Below are 18,338 nucleotides of genomic sequence, written 5' to 3'. Positions count from 1 at the left end.
TTCCTTCTCCTCCTCTTCCTTCTCTTCCTTCCCCTTCTCCTCCTCTTCCTTCTCCTCCTCTTCCTTCTCTTTCTTCCCCTTCTCCTCCTTTTCCTTCTCCTCCTCTTCCTTCCCCTTCTCCTCCTCTTCCTTCTCCTACTCTTCCTTCTTTTTCTTCTCCTTCTCCTCCTCTTCCTTCTCTTTCTTCCCCTTCTCTTCCTCTTCCTTCTCTTTCTTTTCCTTCTCCTCCTCTTCCTTCTCCTTCTCCTCCTCTTCCTTCTTTTTCTTCTCCTTCTCCTCCTCTTCCTTCTCTTTCTTCCCCTTCTCCTCCTCTTTCTTCTCCTCCTCTTCCTTCTCTTTCTTCTCCTTCTCCAGGGAAAGAGGGGCCAGAACCAGAGCCCCGCCCACAATGATCCCGAGCCCCGCCCCAGCTCCTCCCCCTCAATCAGACGTCACTCTCCTATAGGCCACGCCCCTTTCGGCGATAGAGGCGTTGCTGGAGAAACAGAACCAGAGAGAAGGAGAAGGAGGACAAGATGGCGGCCTCTTTCTTTCCGAGGCCTAAGACTCCTGGGAAGGAACTTGGGCCTCTCTCTTGCTCCTTTGGAGACAGAGGGACCTCCCTTGCCTTCTTTATGGTGCCCCCAGAGCTCTCTGAGAGAGAAGGAGGCTAAAGGGCATTTCCCAGAATTCCACGGCAAGGAGGAGGGGCTGTTAGAGGAGGGTCAAAGAGGGTTATTCTTCCTCCAATGAAGAAGGGCTCCAGAGAGAGAGAGAGAGAGAGGGAGCCTAGGAAAGGGTCCAGAGAGGGAGGAGGAATGAGGTTCATCCTCCTCCATTGGGACCTTGGCGTCCAGGGTCCAGGCAAAGAAAGGCCCAATCCAAGCAACCTCAGGGATGCACTCCAGACCCATGCCATCTTTGGATCGCCCCCCCTCCATCCATGCGTGGCAGGGGGGGAGAGGGACCCCCAAGCATACCCTCCGGGCCCCGGCCGTCCTTTGGATTGCCCGTCTCCCTCCATCCATGTGTGCAGGGTGGAGGGGAACCCACCCCACCCCCTGGGACCCCTCCTTGCGCCCAGGCTGTCCTTTGAATGGCCCCTGCCCCTCTATCCATGTGTGGCAGGGTGGAGGTGGACCCACCCTCACACCCGGCACCTTCTCGGGGTCCCGGCCGTCCTTTGTATGGCCCCTCCCCCTCGATCCATGCGTGGCAGGGTGGAGGTGGACCCACCCTCACACCCGGCACCTTCTCGGGGCCCCGGCCGTCCTTTGTATGGCCCCTCCCCCTCTATCCATGCGTGGCAGGGTGGAGGGGGACCCACCCTCACACCCGGCACCTTCTCGGGGTCCCGGCCGTCCTTTGTATGGACCCTCCCCCTCTATCCATGCGTGGCAGGGTGGAGGGGGACCCACCCTCACACCCGGCACCTTCTCGGGGCCCCGGCCGTCCTTTGTATGGACCCTCCCCCTCTATCCATGCGTGGCAGGGTGGAGGGGGACCCACCCTCACACCCGGCACCTTCTCGGGGCCCCGGCCGTCCTTTGTATGGCCCCTCCCCCTCTATCCATGCGTGGCAGGGTGGAGGGGGACCCACCCTCACACCTGGCACCTTCTCGGGGCCCCGGCCGTCCTTTGTATGGACCCTCCCCCTCTATCCATGCGTGGCAGGGTGGAGGGGGACCCACCCTCACACCCGGCACCTTCTCGGGGCCCCGGCCGTCCTTTGTATGGACCCTCCCCCTCTATCCATGCGTGGCAGGGTGGAGGGGGACCCACCCTCACACCCGGCACCTTCTCGGGGTCCCGGCCGTCCTTTGTAAGGCCCCTCCCCCTCTATCCATGCGTGGCAGGGTGGAGGTGGACCCACCCTCACACCCGGCACCTTCTCGGGGCCCCGGCTGTCCTTCGTATGGCCCCTGCCGCTCTATCCATGCGTGGCAGGGTGGAGGTGGACCCACCCTCACACCCGGCACCTTCTCGGGGCCCCGGCCGTCCTTCGTATGGCCCCTCCCCCTCTATACATGTGTGGCAGGGTGGAGGGGGACCCACCCTCACACCCGGCACCTTCTCGGGGTCCCGGCCGTCCTTTGTATGGCCCCTCCCCCTCGATCCATGCGTGGCAGGGTGGAGGTGGACCCACCCTCACACCCGGCACCTTCTCGGGGCCCCGGCCGTCCTTTGTATGGCCCCTCCCCCTCTATCCATGCGTGGCAGGGTGGAGGGGGACCCACCCTCACACCCGGCACCTTCTCGGGGTCCCGGCCGTCCTTTGTATGGACCCTCCCCCTCTATCCATGCGTGGCAGGGTGGAGGGGGACCCACCCTCACACCCGGCACCTTCTCGGGGCCCCGGCCGTCCTTTGTATGGCCCCTCCCCCTCTATCCATGCGTGGCAGGGTGGAGGGGGACCCACCCTCACACCCGGCACCTTCTCGGGGCCCCCGGCCGTCCTTTGTATGGACCCTCCCCCTCTATCCATGCGTGGCAGGGTGGAGGGGGACCCACCCTCACACCCGGCACCTTCTCGGGGCCCCCCGCCGTCCTTTGTATGGACCCTCCCCCTCTATCCATGCGTGGCAGGGTGGAGGGGGACCCACCCTCACACCTGGCACCTTCTCGGGGCCCCGGCCGTCCTTTGTATGGACCCTCCCCCTCTATCCATGCGTGGCAGGGTGGAGGGGGACCCACCCTCACACCCGGCACCTTCTCGGGGCCCCGGCCGTCCTTTGTATGGCCCCTCCCCCTCTATCCATGCGTGGCAGGGTGGAGGGGGACCCACCCTCACACCCGGCACCTTCTCGGGGTCCCGGCCGTCCTTTGTAAGGCCCCTCCCCCTCTATCCATGCGTGGCAGGGTGGAGGTGGACCCACCCTCACACCCGGCACCTTCTCGGGGCCCCGGCCGTCCTTCGTATGGCCCCTGCCGCTCTATCCATGCGTGGCAGGGTGGAGGTGGACCCACCCTCACACCCGGCACCTTCTCGGGGCCCCGGCCGTCCTTCGTATGGCCCCTCCCCCTCGATCCATGCGTGGCAGGGTGGAGGGGGGACCCACCCTCACACCCGGCACCTTCTCGGGGTCCCGGCCGTCCTTTGTATGGCCCCTCCCCCTCGATCCATGCGTGGCAGGGTGGAGGGGGACACACCCTCACACCCCGGCACCTTGTCGGGGTCCCGGCCGTCCTTTGTATGGCCCCTCCCCCTCGATCCATGCGTGGCAGGGTGGAGGGGGACCACCCTCACACCCGGCACCTTCTCGGGGTCCCGGCCGTCCTTTGTATGGCCCCTCCCCCTCTATCCATGCGTGGCAGGGTGGAGGGGGACCCACCCTCACACCCGGCACCTTCTCGGGGCTCCGGCCGTCCTTTGGATTGCCCCTCCCCCTCTATCCATGCGTGGCAGGGTGGAGGGGGACCCACCCTCACACCCGGCACCTTCTCGGGGGCCCCGGCCGTCCTTTGGATTGCCCCTCCCCCTCTATCCATGCGTGGCAGGGGTAGAGGGGGACCCACCCTCACACCCGGCACCTTCTCGGGGTCCCGGCCGTCCTTTGTATGGACCCTCCCCCTCTATCCATGCGTGGCAGGGTGGAGGGGGACCCACCCTCACACCCGGCACCTTCTCGGGGCCCCGGCCGTCCTTTGTATGGACCCTCCCCCTCTATCCATGCGTGGCAGGGGGTGGAGGGGGACCCACCCTCACACCCGGGCACCTTCTCGGGGGCCCCGGCCGTCCTTTGTATGGACCCTCCCCCTCTATCCATGCGTGGCAGGGTGGAGGGGGACCCACCCTCACACCCGGCACCTTCTCGGGGCCCCGGCCGTCCTTTGTATGGACCCTCCCCCTCTATCCATGCGTGGCAGGGTGGAGGGGGACCCACCCTCACACCCGGCACCTTCTCGGGGTCCCGGCCGTCCTTTGTAAGGCCCCTCCCCCTCTATCCATGCGTGGCAGGGTGGAGGTGGACCCACCCTCACACCCGGCACCTTCTCGGGGCCCCGGCTGTCCTTCGTATGGCCCCTGCCGCTCTATCCATGTGCGTGGCAGGGTGGAGGTGGGACCCACCCTCACACCCGGCACCTTCTCGGGGCCCCGGCCGTCCTTCGTATGGCCCCTCCCCCTCTATACATGTGTGGCAGGGTGGAGGGGGACCCACCCCTCACACCCGGCACCTTCTCGGGGTCCCGGCCGTCCTTTGTATGGCCCCTCCCCCTCGATCCATGCGTGGCAGGGTGGAGGGGGACCCACCCTCACACCCGGCACCTTGTCGGGGCCCCGGCCGTCCTTTGTATGGCCCCTCCCCCTCGATCCATGCGTGGCAGGGTGGAGGGGGACCCACCCTCACACCCCGGCACCTTCTCGGGGTCCCGGCCGTCCTTTGTATGGCCCCTCCCCCTCTATCCATGCGTGGCAGGGTGGAGGGGGACCCACCCTCACAGCCGGCACCTTCTCGGGGCCCCGGCGGTCCTTTGTATGGCCCCTCCCCCTCTATCCATGCGTGGCAGGGTGGAGGGGGACCCACCCTCACACCCGGCACCTTCTCGGGGCCCCGGCCGTCCTTTGGATTGCCCCTCCCCCTCTATCCATGCGTGGCAGGGTAGAGGGGGACCCACCCTCACACCCGGCACCTTCTCGGGGGCCCCGGCCGTCCTTTGTATGGACCCTCCCCCCTCTATCCATGCGTGGCAGGGTGGAGGGGGACCCACCCTCACACCCGGCACCTTCTCGGGGCCCCGGCCGTCCTTTGTATGGCCCCTCCCCCTCTATCCATGCGTGGCAGGGTGGAGGGGGACCCACCCTCACACCCGGCACCTTCTCGGGGCCCCGGCCGTCCTTTGTATGGCCCCTCCCCCTCTATCCATGCGTGGCAGGGTGGAGGGGGACCCACCCTCACACCCGGCACCTTCTCGGGGTCCCGGCCGTCCTTTGTAAGGCCCCTCCCCCTCTATCCATGCGTGGCAGGGTGGAGGTGGACCCACCCTCACACCTGGCACCTTCTCGGGGCCCCGGCCGTCCTTTGTATGGCCCCTGCCGCTCTATTCCATGCGTGGCAGGGTGGAGGTGGACCCACCCTCACACCCGGCACCTTCTCGGGGTCCCGGCCGTCCTTTGTATGGCCCCTCCCCCTCTATCCATGCGTGGCAGGGTGGAGGGGGACCCACCCTCACACCCGGCACCTTCTCGGGGTCCCGGCCGTCCTTTGTATGGCCCCTCCCCCTCGATCCATGCGTGGCAGGGTGGAGGGGGACCCACCCTCACACCCGGCACCTTCTCGGGGTCCCGGCCGTCCTTTGTATGGCCCCTCCCCCTCTATCCATGCGTGGCAGGGTGGAGGGGGACCCACCCTCACACCCGGCACCTTCTCGGGGCCCCGGCCGTCCTTTGTATGGACCCTCCCCCTCTATCCATGCGTGGCAGGGTGGAGGGGGACCCACCCTCACACCCGGCACCTTCTCGGGGCCCCGGCCGTCCTTTGTATGGACCCTCCTCCTCTATCCATGCGTGGCAGGGTGGAGGGGGACCCACCCTCACACCCGGCACCTTCTCGGGGTCCCGGCCGTCCTTTGTATGGACCCTCCCCCTCTATCCATGCGTGGCAGGGTGGAGGGGGACCCACCCTCACACCCGGCACCTTCTCGGGGCCCCGGCCGTCCTTTGTATGGACCCTCCCCCTCGATCCATGCGTGGCAGGGTGGAGGGGGACCCACCCTCACACCCGGCACCTTCTCGGGGTCCCGGCCGTCCTTTGTATGGCCCCTCCCCCTCTATCCATGCGTGGCAGGGTGGAGGGGGACCCACCCTCACACCCGGCACCTTCTCGGGGTCCCGGCCGTCCTTTGTATGGACCCTCCCCCTCCATCCATGCGTGGCAGGGTGGAGGGGGGACCCACCCTCACACCCGGCACCTTGTCGGGGTCCCGGCCGTCCTTTGTATGGCCCCTCCCCCTCGATCCATGCGTGGCAGGGTGGAGGGGGACCCACCCTCACACCCGGCACCTTCTCGGGGTCCCGGCCGTCCTTTGTATGGCCCCTCCCCCTCTATCCATGCGTGGCAGGGTGGAGGGGGACCCACCCTCACAGTCGGCACCTTCTCGGGGCCCCGGCGGTCCTTTGTATGGCCCCTCCCCCTCTATCCATGCGTGGCAGGGTGGAGGGGGACCCACCCTCACACCCGGCACCTTCTCGGGGCCCCGGCCGTCCTTTGGATTGCCCCTCCCCCTCTATCCATGCGTGGCAGGGTAGAGGGGGACCCACCCTCACACCCGGCACCTTCTCGGGGCCCCCGGCCGTCCTTTGTATGGACCCTCCCCCTCTATCCATGCGTGGCAGGGTGGAGGGGGACCCACCCTCACACCCGGCACCTTCTCGGGGCCCCGGCCGTCCTTTGTATGGACCCTCCCCCTCTATCCATGCGTGGCAGGGTGGAGGGGGACCCACCCTCACACCCGGCACCTTCTCGGGGCCCCGGCCGTCCTTTGTATGGCCCCTCCCCCTCTATCCATGCGTGGCAGGGTGGAGGTGGACCCACCCTCACACCCGGCACCTTCTCGGGGCCCCGGCCGTCCTTTGTATGGCCCCTCCCCCTCTATCCATGCGTGGCAGGGTGGAGGGGGACCCACCCTCACACCCGGCACCTTCTCGGGGCCCCGGCCGTCCTTTGTATGGCCCCTCCCCCTCTATCCATGCGTGGCAGGGTGGAGGGGGACCCACCCTCACACCCGGCACCTTCTAGGGGTCCCGGCCGTCCTTTGTATGGCCCCTCCCCCTCTATCCATGCGTGGCAGGGTGGAGGGGGACCCACCCTCACACCCGGCACCTTCTCGGGGCCCCGGCCGTCCTTTGTATGGCCCCTCCCCCTCCATCCATGCGTGGCAGGGTGGAGGGGGACCCACCCTCACACCCGGCACCTTCACGGGGCCCCGGCCGTCCTTTGTATGGCCCCTCCCCCTCTATCCATGCGTGGCAGGGTGGAGGGGGACCCACCCTCACACCCGGCACCTTCTCGGGGCCCCGGCCGTCCTTTGTATGGCCCCTCCCCCTCCATCCATGCATGGCAGGGTGGAGGGGGACCTACCTCCAGCACACCCTCGGGGCCCCGGCCCTCCTTTGGATGGCCCATTCACCTCTATCCATGCGTGGAGGGTGGAAGGGGACCCACCCCTGCCCTCGCCACTCCCTCGGGGCCCCGGCCGTCCTTTGGATGGCCCCTCCCCCTCCATCCATGCGTGGCAGGGTGGAGGGGGACCCACCCCCACACCTGGCACCTTCTCGGGGCCTAGCCATTGTTTGTATGGCCCCTCCCCCTCTATCCATGCGTGGCAGGCTGGAGGGGGTCCCACTCCACCCCCCGGCACTCCTCTCTGGGCCCCGGCCGTCATTTGGATGGCCCTTCCCCCCTCCATCCATGCGTGGCAGGGTGGAGGAGGACCCACCCCACCCCCCAGCACTCCTGTCGGGGCCCCGGCCATCATTTGGATGGCCCCTCCCCCTCCATCCATGTGTGATAGGGTGGAGGGGGACCCACCCCCTTGGGCCCCCGGCCGTCTTTTGGATGGCCCCTCCCCCTCCATCCATGCGTGGCAGGGTGGAGGGGGACCCACCCCCACCCACAGCACCTTCTCAGGGTCCCGGGCGTCATTTGGATGGCCCCTCCCCCCTCCATCCATGCGTGGCAGGGTGGAAGGGGACGCACCCCACCTCCTGGCACTCCTCTTGGGGCCCTGGGCGTCATTTGGATGGCCCTTCCCCCTCCACCCATGCGTGGCAGGGTGGATGGGGACCCAACCCCACCCCCCGTCAGCCCTTGGGGCCCCGGCCGTCATTTGGACGGCTCCTCCCCCTCCATCAATGTGTGGTAGAGTGGAGGCGGACCCATCCTCACCCCCGGCACCCCCTCGCAGCCCCGGCCATCCTTTGGATGGCCCCCCTCCATCCATGCGTGGCAGGGTGGAGGGGGACCCACCCCACCCCCCGACACTCCTTTCGGGGGCCCTGCCATCTTTGGATGGCCCCTGCATCCATGCGTGGCAGGGTGGTGGGGGACCCACCCCCACACCTGGCACCTTCTCGGGGCCTGGCCATCCTTTGTATGGCCCCTCCCCCTCTATCCATGCGTGGCAGGCTGGAGGGGGACCCACCCACCCAATGCACCCTCTTGGGGACTTGCCCATCATTTGGATGGCCCTTGCCCCTCCATCCATGCGTACCAGGGTGGAGAGGGACCCACCCCACACCCGGCACTCCTCTCGGGGCCCCGGCCGTCATTTGGATGGCCCCTCCCCCTCCATCCATGCGTGGCAGGGTGGAGGGGGAAGCACCCCACCTCCCGGGACTCCTCCCGGGGCCCCGGGCGTCATTTGGATGACCCCTCCCCCTCCATCCATCAGTGACAAGGTGGAGGGGGACGCACCCCACCCAACGGCACTCCTCTTGGTGCCCCGGCCATCATTTGGATGGCCCCTCCTCTCCATCCATGTGTGGCAGGGTGGAGGGGGACCCACCCCCGGCACCCCCTTGGGGCCCCGGCCGTCCTTTGGATGGCCCCTCCACCTCCATCCATGCGTGGCAGGGTGGAGGGGGACCCACCCCCACCCCCGGCACCCCCTCGGGGCCCCGGCCGTCATTTGGATGGCCCCTCCCCCTTCATCCATGCGTGGCAGGGTGGAGGGGGACGCACCCCACCCAACGGCACTCTTCTAGGGGCCCTGGCCGTCCTTTGGATGGCCCCTCCCCCTCCATCCATGCGTGGCAGGGTGGAGGGGGACCTACCTCCAGCACACCCTCGGGGCCCCGGCCCTCCTTTGGATGGCCCCTCCCCCTCCATCCATGCGTGGCAGGGTGGAGGGGGACCCACCCCACCCAAAGGCACTCCTCTCGGGGCCCCGGCTGTCATTTGGATGGCCCCTCCCTTCCATCCATGCGTGGCAGGGTGGAGGGGGACCCACCCCACCCCTCGGCACCCTTCTCGGCGCCTCGGCCGTCCTTTGGATCGCCCCTCCCCCTCCATCCTTGCGTGGCAGGGTGGAGGGGGACCCACCTCCGGCACCCCTCTTGGGGCCCCGGCTGTCCTTTGGATGGCTCCTCCCCCTCCATCCATGTGTGGCAGGGTGGAGGGGGACCCACACCTACACCCGGAGGCCCTTTTGAGGCCCCGGCCGTCCTTTGGATGGCCCCTCCCCCTCCATCCATGCGTGGCAGGGTGGAGGGGGACCCACCCCCACCCTTGGCACCTTCTCGGGGCCTCGGCCGTCCTTTGGAGGGCCCCTCCCTTCCATCCATGCGTGGCAGGGTGGAGGGGGACCCAGCCCCCGCAGGCATGCCCTCCGGGCACTGGCCATCTTTGGATCGTCCCCCCCATTGAAGCATGGCAGGTAGCAGGGAGACCCCCCCAGGCATCCCCTCCAGACCCTGGCCATCTTTGGATCTCCCCCATCCATGCATGGCAGGGGGCAGGGAGATCCCCAGGTTATTTGTTTGTAAATACATTCAAGTAGTTGCAGCATCAATGAATTGAATTTTCTATATAAATGTTATTTTTAAAAAAACCATGCACCCCTCAGTAGCTCTACAAGCGCAAAGGCAGCACTGACAGAGAGGGGAATGGTGGATGTGTCCAAAACGGAGGAGGCTTGGTAAACACCACTCTGCCTTTTGTCCCTCCCCTCCAGAAGGAATCTATTATGATCTGTCATTCCCACTTTTTGAACTCGCTTCAGAATCGATTCTTCTGAACAGAACCTCTTTCAAACTACTCTCTGGAAAAAGCAGGGTTTTTTTTCCCCATTTGCCTCGCTTCATTGCAATTGCTATCAGTCACACTTGGATCTGAACCAGTTTCAAATGGGGATGACGGTCATATAATTCACTCAGCAATTAGCTGTATTTCTTAGTGGACATGAGCCTCTAGAGAGAATACTCCAATAGGCCTTTATAGCTCCTCCAGCTCAATTTTATGGTCAATGCTTGGCAGATGTTGACCCCAGAGTTGCTCTGGAGGAGCTAGAGATTCCTAGAGAGGTCTTCTCTCAGGTAAAAACATAATGTTTTTGTTATTTACAGTTTTTCCACATCCACGGGGGTCCTGTGCCTCTAACCCCAGTGAATGTGGAGGGACAAGTGTATATAGATACAATATATACAATATAGAATTCAATGATGTAGCCATGTTAGTCTGAAGAAGCAGCATGTAGAGAGATCTTGTGGCATCTTTGAGCCTCACTAAGGGAAAAATTCAAAGCTATAGCCATATTAGTCTGTAGAATCAGTATGTAGGGAGATCTTGTGCAATCTTTGAGAGGGACTGAAAGAAAAGTTCAAAGAAATAGCCATGTTAGTCTGTGGTATCAGTAGATAGAGAGATCTTGTGGCACCTTTGAGACAGAGTGAAAGAAAGCTTAGCAGATTGAATCCTAGATTGAAGTCCAAATGCACCTGAGGAAGAAGATTGAAGTCTAGGAAAGCTCATGCTGCCAACTTCTTTCTTTCAGTTAATCTCAAATGTGCTACAAGCTCTCTCTTTAGATAGAATTTTGCAGACTAACATGACTATGTCTTTCAGTCTTTTTCAGACTAATATGGCTATGTCTTTCAGTCATAGCTGGTAGCTTCTGCTCGGAAAAATAAGCTACTTTCAAGGGGCAGAGACCTGTTCCCAGGCGATGGTTCTGGCCCAAGGTTTCCTTTTGAGCCAGGCTGAGGAGAAGAAGCAGGATGGGCAGCAGGTGAGAGTCTTTAACATTAGTACAAGTTAAAAATGAGCCAGCATTGTGATACAACAGCTAAAAAGGCCAATGTGATTCTAGGCTGAATCCCTAGAAGTATAGTGTCTAAGTCAAGGGCAGTAACAGTAGTACTCTATTCTGCTTTGGTCAGGCCTCACCTGCAACAATACTGTGTCCAGTTCTGGGCACCACAATTGAAAAAGGATGTTGAGAAGCTGGAACACATGCAGAGGAGGGCGACCAAAATGGGGAAGGGTCTGGAAACGGTGTCCTAGAAGGAGAGACTTAGGGATCTGGATATGTTACAGAAGAGAAAGTTAAGATGTTATAAGACAGCCTTGTTTAAATATTTGAAGATATGTCATACAGAGAATGGACCAACTTTGTTTTCTGCTTCTTCAGAGAATAGGACCCAGAGAAATGGATTCAGTCTACAGGAATAGAGATCCTGGAGGCAGAGAAACTGTCCTTAGACTTCAGACAGAGAGCACAGTCCAGTCGGATCCTACAGAAGGGCTCAGGAAATGCCATCTCATTGGGTAAGGATGAAGGAGGGTATTCTTCACTTTCGTCTCTTCTTCTCAATGTATCTATAATAGACAGACTGCAGTTATCTTCCCCTCAGCCTCCATATAGTGGAGATGCTGCTCTTTTCCAAGTGTCTTGCTTCAAGAATTGAGTCATTTATTTCTTTTTAAAGCCAGCACGGAGAGAGCCATTCTGTTAGTGTGTTATACGCAATGGGTGTATATCTTTTCAAAAGATAGGTACAAGGGATTGGAAGAAGGGCTGAATCTGGAGTTGGTATTCTCACTCGCTGCAGTTCCGACTACCTTTCTGTCTGGGGAAGAGCCTGGAATAGATGATCCACTGTCAGAGCCAGAATAGACTTTTGACCTTCCCATTCAGTCACAGAAAAAGTGCCAGTGAGTCCTTGGCGATGCTTTGACTATGTGGGATCGGGTCCATCTGAAACCTGCTTTACTTACATCCAGCCCTCCTTTAGATATGTCAAGTCATGACTAGTAGCATCCTTAGTTTTTTGTGGGTTTTTCGGGCTATATGACCATGTTCTAGCAGAGTCTCTTTCTGACGTTTCGCCAGCATCTTTGGCTGGCATCTTCAGAGAATGCTTTGCCTGGAAAAAGTTGGGTATATATATACTGTGTGAGCCTGGGAATGCAGGAGTGACTTGCATGTGTATTGTTCTGTGGAAACCCATTCAGGGGCTTTCCCAGAAGATAATGATCACCAATTAACAGACATTAATCCTTGTTTGCATTAGCCTCCCAGGCTGAGGCCAGCCATCAACACAGAACAATACACATGCACAAAAAAATATGGATGCCGGCCATGAAAGCCTTCAACTTTACAATAGCATCCTGTTGGTGACATACGTACATCCATGCCTATTTTTCAGTATGAGACTATTCTCTGACGCTTCTTCTTCTTGTGAGCCTTCAAGTTGTTTCTAATTTATAGCAGTCCCAAGACAGCTCTGTTATGGGGCTTTCTTGGCAGGATGGGGGAAGACAGTGGGGGAGTCTCTTTGTCTTCCTCTCAGGCTAACAGAGTGTGATTTGCCCAAGGTTACCCAGTGGGTTTCCATTGCGGGGGTTCAAACTCTGGTCATTATCCAACACTCAAACCACTATACCACACTGGTATAGTGTGCTCTCTTGTCAGCACAGACCCAAGAGGGCTCTGTGGCTCAGAGTAGTTTGCCTTTTCATTTCAATCAGGAATGAATAAAAAATATTTTTCTTAGGCCTTCTATACTTTTTTGCTTGTCTCTACCAGTCTCATGAGATCCAGAGTATCATATTAGTTTGAAGGTTGGACTGTGCCTCTGGAGAGCAGGATTCAAATCCCCACTGAGCCATGAAAACCACTGGGTGACCTCAGGCAAGCCACAATCTCTCAGTCTCAGAGGATGGCAATAGTAAGCCCTCTCTAAAAAACGTGCCAAGAAAAACTTGTGGAGTCTTCATAACTTGGAAATGAAGGTACACAACAATAAACCAGCTTCATGGTTATTCAGCAAAGACTGTCAATTGCTTGCCTTTGGAATTTGGAAGGACAACAGGTCAATAATTGTGGAAACGGTACGGAAGGTTTACTTTTGCCTGAATGTACAGAAGATTGACATTTCTCTTCCTCCCAGGAGATAGAAGACTGCCAGAGCCAAGATGTACTGCCTCAGCTCTTCGTTCTGACGCTCTGCAAATGGTTTCTGAGAGCCTAGATCAGGTAAGGGGCAGGATCTCTGGAGAGGACAGGTGGGGTGATCCTGGCCCTTCTTCTCCCTGGACCTGACACATTTTCTCTCTTCTTTTCTTCCATCAGACTTTCCTGCCGTAGCATTGATATAAAATTAAACTGATATAAAACCAAACTCGGTAACACATTTTTAACTAAACTATACTGGGAAAATCCCAAGCTGCCCAGTTTTCTGTTCTGGGTGGGGTTAATTGGGTTTTTGGTTTCTTGTTATCCTGCTGTCGACATTTAAAGCCCTCCATGGACTGGCCCCTCCTTACTTATCAGATCTTCTTTCTCCTCACCTTCCCACCAGGGCCCCCCATTCTGGTAGTCAAGGTCTGTTGTCTCAGCTCAGGATTTCCTCTGCCCCATCTTGGATTCGCCCCTTTTCACTCGCTGCCCCTCACTCCTGGAACCTTCTTCCCCGCGAGCAAGGGCCATCACTTCCTTAAACAGCTTCAAAACGGAGTTGAAAACCATCCTGTTCAGAGTAGCCTTCCCAGGCATTGCATAATTGTCGCTTACTATTTGATGTTCTTTTGGTGCCTGTTTATCAAACCATTTCCTGTATTGCTATGTACTGTATATGCATTATCCTACTTGAGAGTATGTATTTTCCCTGGAAGATGATTAACCATCCATTATGAAGCCAAGCCCTCCCTCCAGTCCATCTGCCTTGGTCCAGGCCTTGGAGGTAGAGAGGAACTGCTGGACCTCTTACCCTTTCCCCCCACCACTCCCTTCTCCTTCTGTGTCATGTCTTTTTAGATTGTAAGCCCGAGGGCAGGGAACTGTCTAACTAAAAAGATTGTATGTACAGCGCTGTGTAAATTTACAGCGCTTCATAAATAAAGGTTAATAATAATAATAATAATAATAATAATAATAATAATAATGATTGTTTCTTCTCCCAGGTGATCTTTGATGAGGTGGCCATTTGTTTCAGCAAAGAGGAGTGGTCCGTACTAGATCCGTATCAAAGAGCCCTGCACAGGGAAGTCATGGAGGAAAACATGGAACTTGTGTCCTCTCTTGGTGAGGCTACTTCTTTTTCCTGGCTGATCCAGTTAATTTATGGGGACCTCTGTAGCCTCTTCCTGCCTTCTTGCTGTTTTTCTGCCAGTTATCTTCCATCTGTGTTGGTTAAGGATGTGCTCCTTAGGAGAAACATAAGACTGAGCAGACTAATTTCCATTCTGACTATATTCAGTTACTAGTAAATATAGAATTGCTGGGATTGTTTACAGGCAACCCAGAGAACAAAGATGGAAATCTTCTTTGCCTCTGTAAGGAAATCTCTTCTTTCACCGCCTTGCTTTCTCTGGGTAACCAAGTCCAGCTCCTCCCATTGAATTATCTGAAGATGCAAAATAGGGGCAAGTATCCCAAAGAGAGAGAAGATGTGAGTGAGTTGAGGAATTTATTCAAGTATTACCAGAGATAATGTTAATCAATATTAATAAAATTGATGTTATTAAGGTTGTCAAATCAGTATAGCAACCAGCTTTTACTAAAACCTTTTGAGAGGTGTTGAGTGCAGCTGATGATCTCTCAGGAGAGACACCAGAGGCCCACCTGCATCAGATCTCTTGCTTCAACTGGGACCTTTTGATGTCAGTAATGTATTTGAGTCCAGTGCCATTTTTTTCTTGGCCTATGGCTAAATTGTTTCTCTCTTTGCCAGGTGGAGATGGATAAGAGAGAGAGAATTTAAAACAACGAAGGATGTCTTTGCAGCAAAGAGCCCAACATCAACAAAAGAAAGAGAAGGGAAGCAAAATCAATACTCGGGAGAGGAGGGTGAATAAAGCTTCTGCTGCTCAGGCTGGAGATTTCTGTGGAACATCCATCCAGGAAATAAGGCAGAAAGGAGAGGAAAAGAGTAAACAGACTTCTCTTCAATGTTGGAGAAACCCTAGTTGTAAAGAAACTCTTAGTTTTCACAGGGGAGTTCATGTAGAAAGAATTCACGCACAAAAAAGAAAATGTGAGTTCTTGGGGTGGAAAGAGCTTCAGGTGGAGATTACTTAAAAGGCCCCACAGAGGAGTGAAACCATTTAGCTGCTTAAGCTCTGAAGAATCTTTAAATAGGAAGATTAGCATATCACTTCACAAAGTTGCTTGCACCAAAGAAAATCACTTTAAATTTAAATACATGGAATATAGAAAAAGTTTCAGTAGAAAGACAGATCTTACTTGTCATCAACAAATCCATACTGAAAAAAAGCCATTTAAATGCTTAAAATGTAAACAGAGATTACTTGAAAGGCCCCATACAGGAGTGAAACCATTTAACTGTTTAACCTCTGAAAAATGTTTAAATAGCAAGATAAGCTTGTCACTTCACCAAAGAAAATCACTTAAATTTAAATACATGAAATATAGAAAAAGATTCAGTAGAAAGACAGATCTTACTTGTCATCAACAAATCCATACTGAAAAAAGCCATTTAAATGCTTAGAATATGGAAATAAATTCAGTCACAAGAATAGGCTCACTTGTCACCCAAGAATTCATACAGGAGAGAAGCCCTTTAAATGCTTAGAATATGGAAAGAAATTCAATCAGAATTAAATCTCATTTGTCATCAAACAACTCATAAAGGAGAGAAGCCATTTAAATGCTTAGAATGTGGAAAGAAATTCAATCAGAAGACAAATCTCACTTGTCATCAAAGGATTCATACAGGAAAGAAGCCATTTAAATGCTTAGAATGTGGAAAGAAATTCAGTCGGATGAGAGATCTCCCTCGTCATCTAAGAATTCATACAGGAGAGAAACCATGTAAAGACTTGGAATGAGGAAAGACTTTCAGCCAGAAGACAGGTCTCTCCATCAAGAAACCCACACAGTGAGGAAAGATGTCTTCATCCACACTACAGAATTAATCCAATTCAACATGGCTTTAACTGCTGTAATTCAAGAATGTAGAAAGAGATTCAGACAGAAGAGAATTCTTGATTCTCCTCAAGCAACTCACACATTGGAGAAACCATTTTAATTCTTGTTGTGTGGAAATACTCTCAAGATGAAGGTAAACCTCACTTGTCCATCACACAAGTCACACAAGATAGAAACCCTTCATTTGTTTATAGAGTGAAAAGGTATTTAGTCAGAAGACAAACCTTACTTGTCATGAGGCAACTCACACAAGGGGAAAACTGTTTAAATGTGCGGAGTGTGGAAACGGCTTCAATAGAAAGAAGAGCCTCACTCATTGTCAATGAACTGACACAAGGGAGAAGCTGTTCAGATGCTTGCAGCATGGAAAGAGTTTCTGTTGGAAGATGTGCCTCTCCCAAGCAATTCACACAGGGAAGCCAGAGACAAGCTGTTTGTTAAGAGTCAGTTAGTAGTGAGCCAGCCTTTATGTTGGTGTGTTAAAGAACCCTTTTATTCAATAAACCACTCTGCTGTTATTTTAAAAACCTATGCTTAATTATTGTTCATTTATGGTGTTTATATATTGGTGATGTACCCAAACACACAAGGAACACACACACATTGGCCCATAGGTATAGTTATCCTAGGGCTCTAAGTTGGCAAACCCAAGGTGTGTTTTGAGAGAACAGAGCAATGGAGGTGACAGGAGCCCAGGATTAGTTTCGGTGTGGGTTCTCTGGAAGCTGTACATGAGCAGAAAACAGTAGTTCTTCCCTCTGGTGAAGGGAATCCATTGTCCTGAAGCATTTGCATTGATTGTCCAGCCATTTATATCCTCCAAGATCCATACATTAACAGCCTAAATTGTGGCAGTGTTGGTGAAGCTGGTCAGTGGCTCCAAGGGCAAGGAGAGGCTGAGAGAGTGTGGTCAGAAAGAAGGAGGGAAAGGGGAGAGAGGCTTTCACAAAACCCTTTCCTTCCGTTTGAGGCCCCAGCCTTCTGCCCCAAGAGGCCTCAGGTCCAGGTTAGGTCCTAGAAAAGCATTTCTTGTTGTTCATTGACTCCAAGTCAGCTTTGACCTGGAAGGGCCACACTGCATTCATTTTATGTGCTTTTGAAGTCATTTCTGACTTATGGCAACCTTATCAAGAGTTTTCTTGGCAATATTTGTTTGGAGTGTTTTTTCCTTTGTCTCTTTCTGAGGCTAACCTTTAGCGACCCTTAGCCAAGGTTATGACAGAGTTTTCTTGGCAAGATTTGGTTTTGCCAGTGCCTCCTTCTGAGGCTGAGAATATGTGACTTGTCTAAGACCACCCAAAAGGTTACACAGCTAAGCGGGGATTTGAACCCTGGTCCCTAGGGTCATAGTCCAATGCCACTGACTCTTTCTTGAGGCTTGTTTCCCCAAAGGAAAGTAACATAAAGCGGTAGCTGGGCAGCTTCCTCCTCTATTCCTTTTCCCTCTCCAAAAGATGCTTAGTTTTTAAAGCCAGAAAATGCCATCTGATCTGGAAAGGTAAGCAGGGTCAGGCCTGGTCAATACTTGGATGGAGGGCCGCTGGGAGAACTGCTGGTCTGCTGAGTCTGAAACAGCCCATAGGCAGGGCCCAGCCTTTCAATCTGTCCTCATAGAATCCTAGAGTTGGAAGAGAGCCATCCAGTCCAATGCCATTCTGCCATACAGGAACTCTCAATCAAAGCATCCCCGACAGATGGCCATCCAGCCTCTGGTTAAAGACCTCCAAGGAGGGAGACTCCACTCCATTCCTTGGCACTGGGTAAGGATGATGGAGGGTATTCCTGTTGGGGCATAGAAAGACGCGCTGTGTCCACCATGACCACCTGCAGAGTTGAACCACGTCGACAAGAGGCCAGGGAGAAGGAATCTGAAGAGATGTCTGCAAAGGTATTCAAGCCAAGGAGGAAAAATATTCCTTCACCACTGCAAACAGCCTTGAGCTCCCGTCTTGAGAAATAACGACAAGAGCACTTCAAGCCTTCACTCTACACGAGGGCTTTAATAAATAAGTTACTTTGCCAACCAAAACAACCATAACAACAAGACAGAGAGACAGTTATTCTAACACCAACTGTCATAACTGACACTCTCAGAAGGACTGACTGCATCAACATTCCATAATACAAGTGTCAATTGTCAACTGCCACTGGAACTGTAATAGGTTCCGCTACAGCTCTATCTTGTGGTCACATGCATGTCATTTCCTAACATTCCCCTCCAAATTATATGTGGTGTCTCCCTCCTTGGAGGTCTTCAAACGGAGGCTGGATGGTCATCTGTCGGGGATGTTTTGATCTGGATTCCTGCATGGCAGGGCGTTGGACTGGATGGCCCTTGCGGTCTCTTCCAACTCTATGATTCTATGTGTCCCATGTGTCATTTACAGTTATCCTTTACTAACTGTGCGCTTAATTACTGATACCTCCAGAGTCTGAGACTTGTTATTTACAGTGTCCTTTTCTTACTACTC

The 18,338-nt window shown here is 55.6% G+C and overlaps 1 protein-coding gene across 1 annotated transcript in view; it reads left to right on the top strand.

Annotated features, from left to right (window-relative positions):
• Nucleotides 1-15,025, top strand: part of LOC149320563 (uncharacterized) — a 41,191-nt gene extending 26,166 nt beyond the window's left edge. The window contains exons 1-5 of the transcript XR_016279389.1: nucleotides 9,130-10,704; nucleotides 11,107-11,243; nucleotides 12,869-12,954; nucleotides 13,881-14,001; nucleotides 14,651-15,025. The gene's annotated coding sequence lies outside the window, so the exon portion shown is untranslated. Of the gene's footprint in view, nucleotides 10,705-11,106; nucleotides 11,244-12,868; nucleotides 12,955-13,880; nucleotides 14,002-14,650 lie in introns of the transcript that reaches the window.
• Nucleotides 15,026-18,338: the final 3,313 nt, after the last annotated feature.

Source organism: Sceloporus occidentalis, unplaced genomic scaffold (assembly GCF_023333645.1).
Source record: "Sceloporus occidentalis isolate IW3139 unplaced genomic scaffold, rSceOcc1.0.p SCAF_1, whole genome shotgun sequence".
Classification (NCBI taxonomy): Eukaryota; Metazoa; Chordata; class Lepidosauria; order Squamata; family Phrynosomatidae; genus Sceloporus; species Sceloporus occidentalis.
This window is presented reverse-complemented; position numbering and strand designations above follow the sequence as displayed.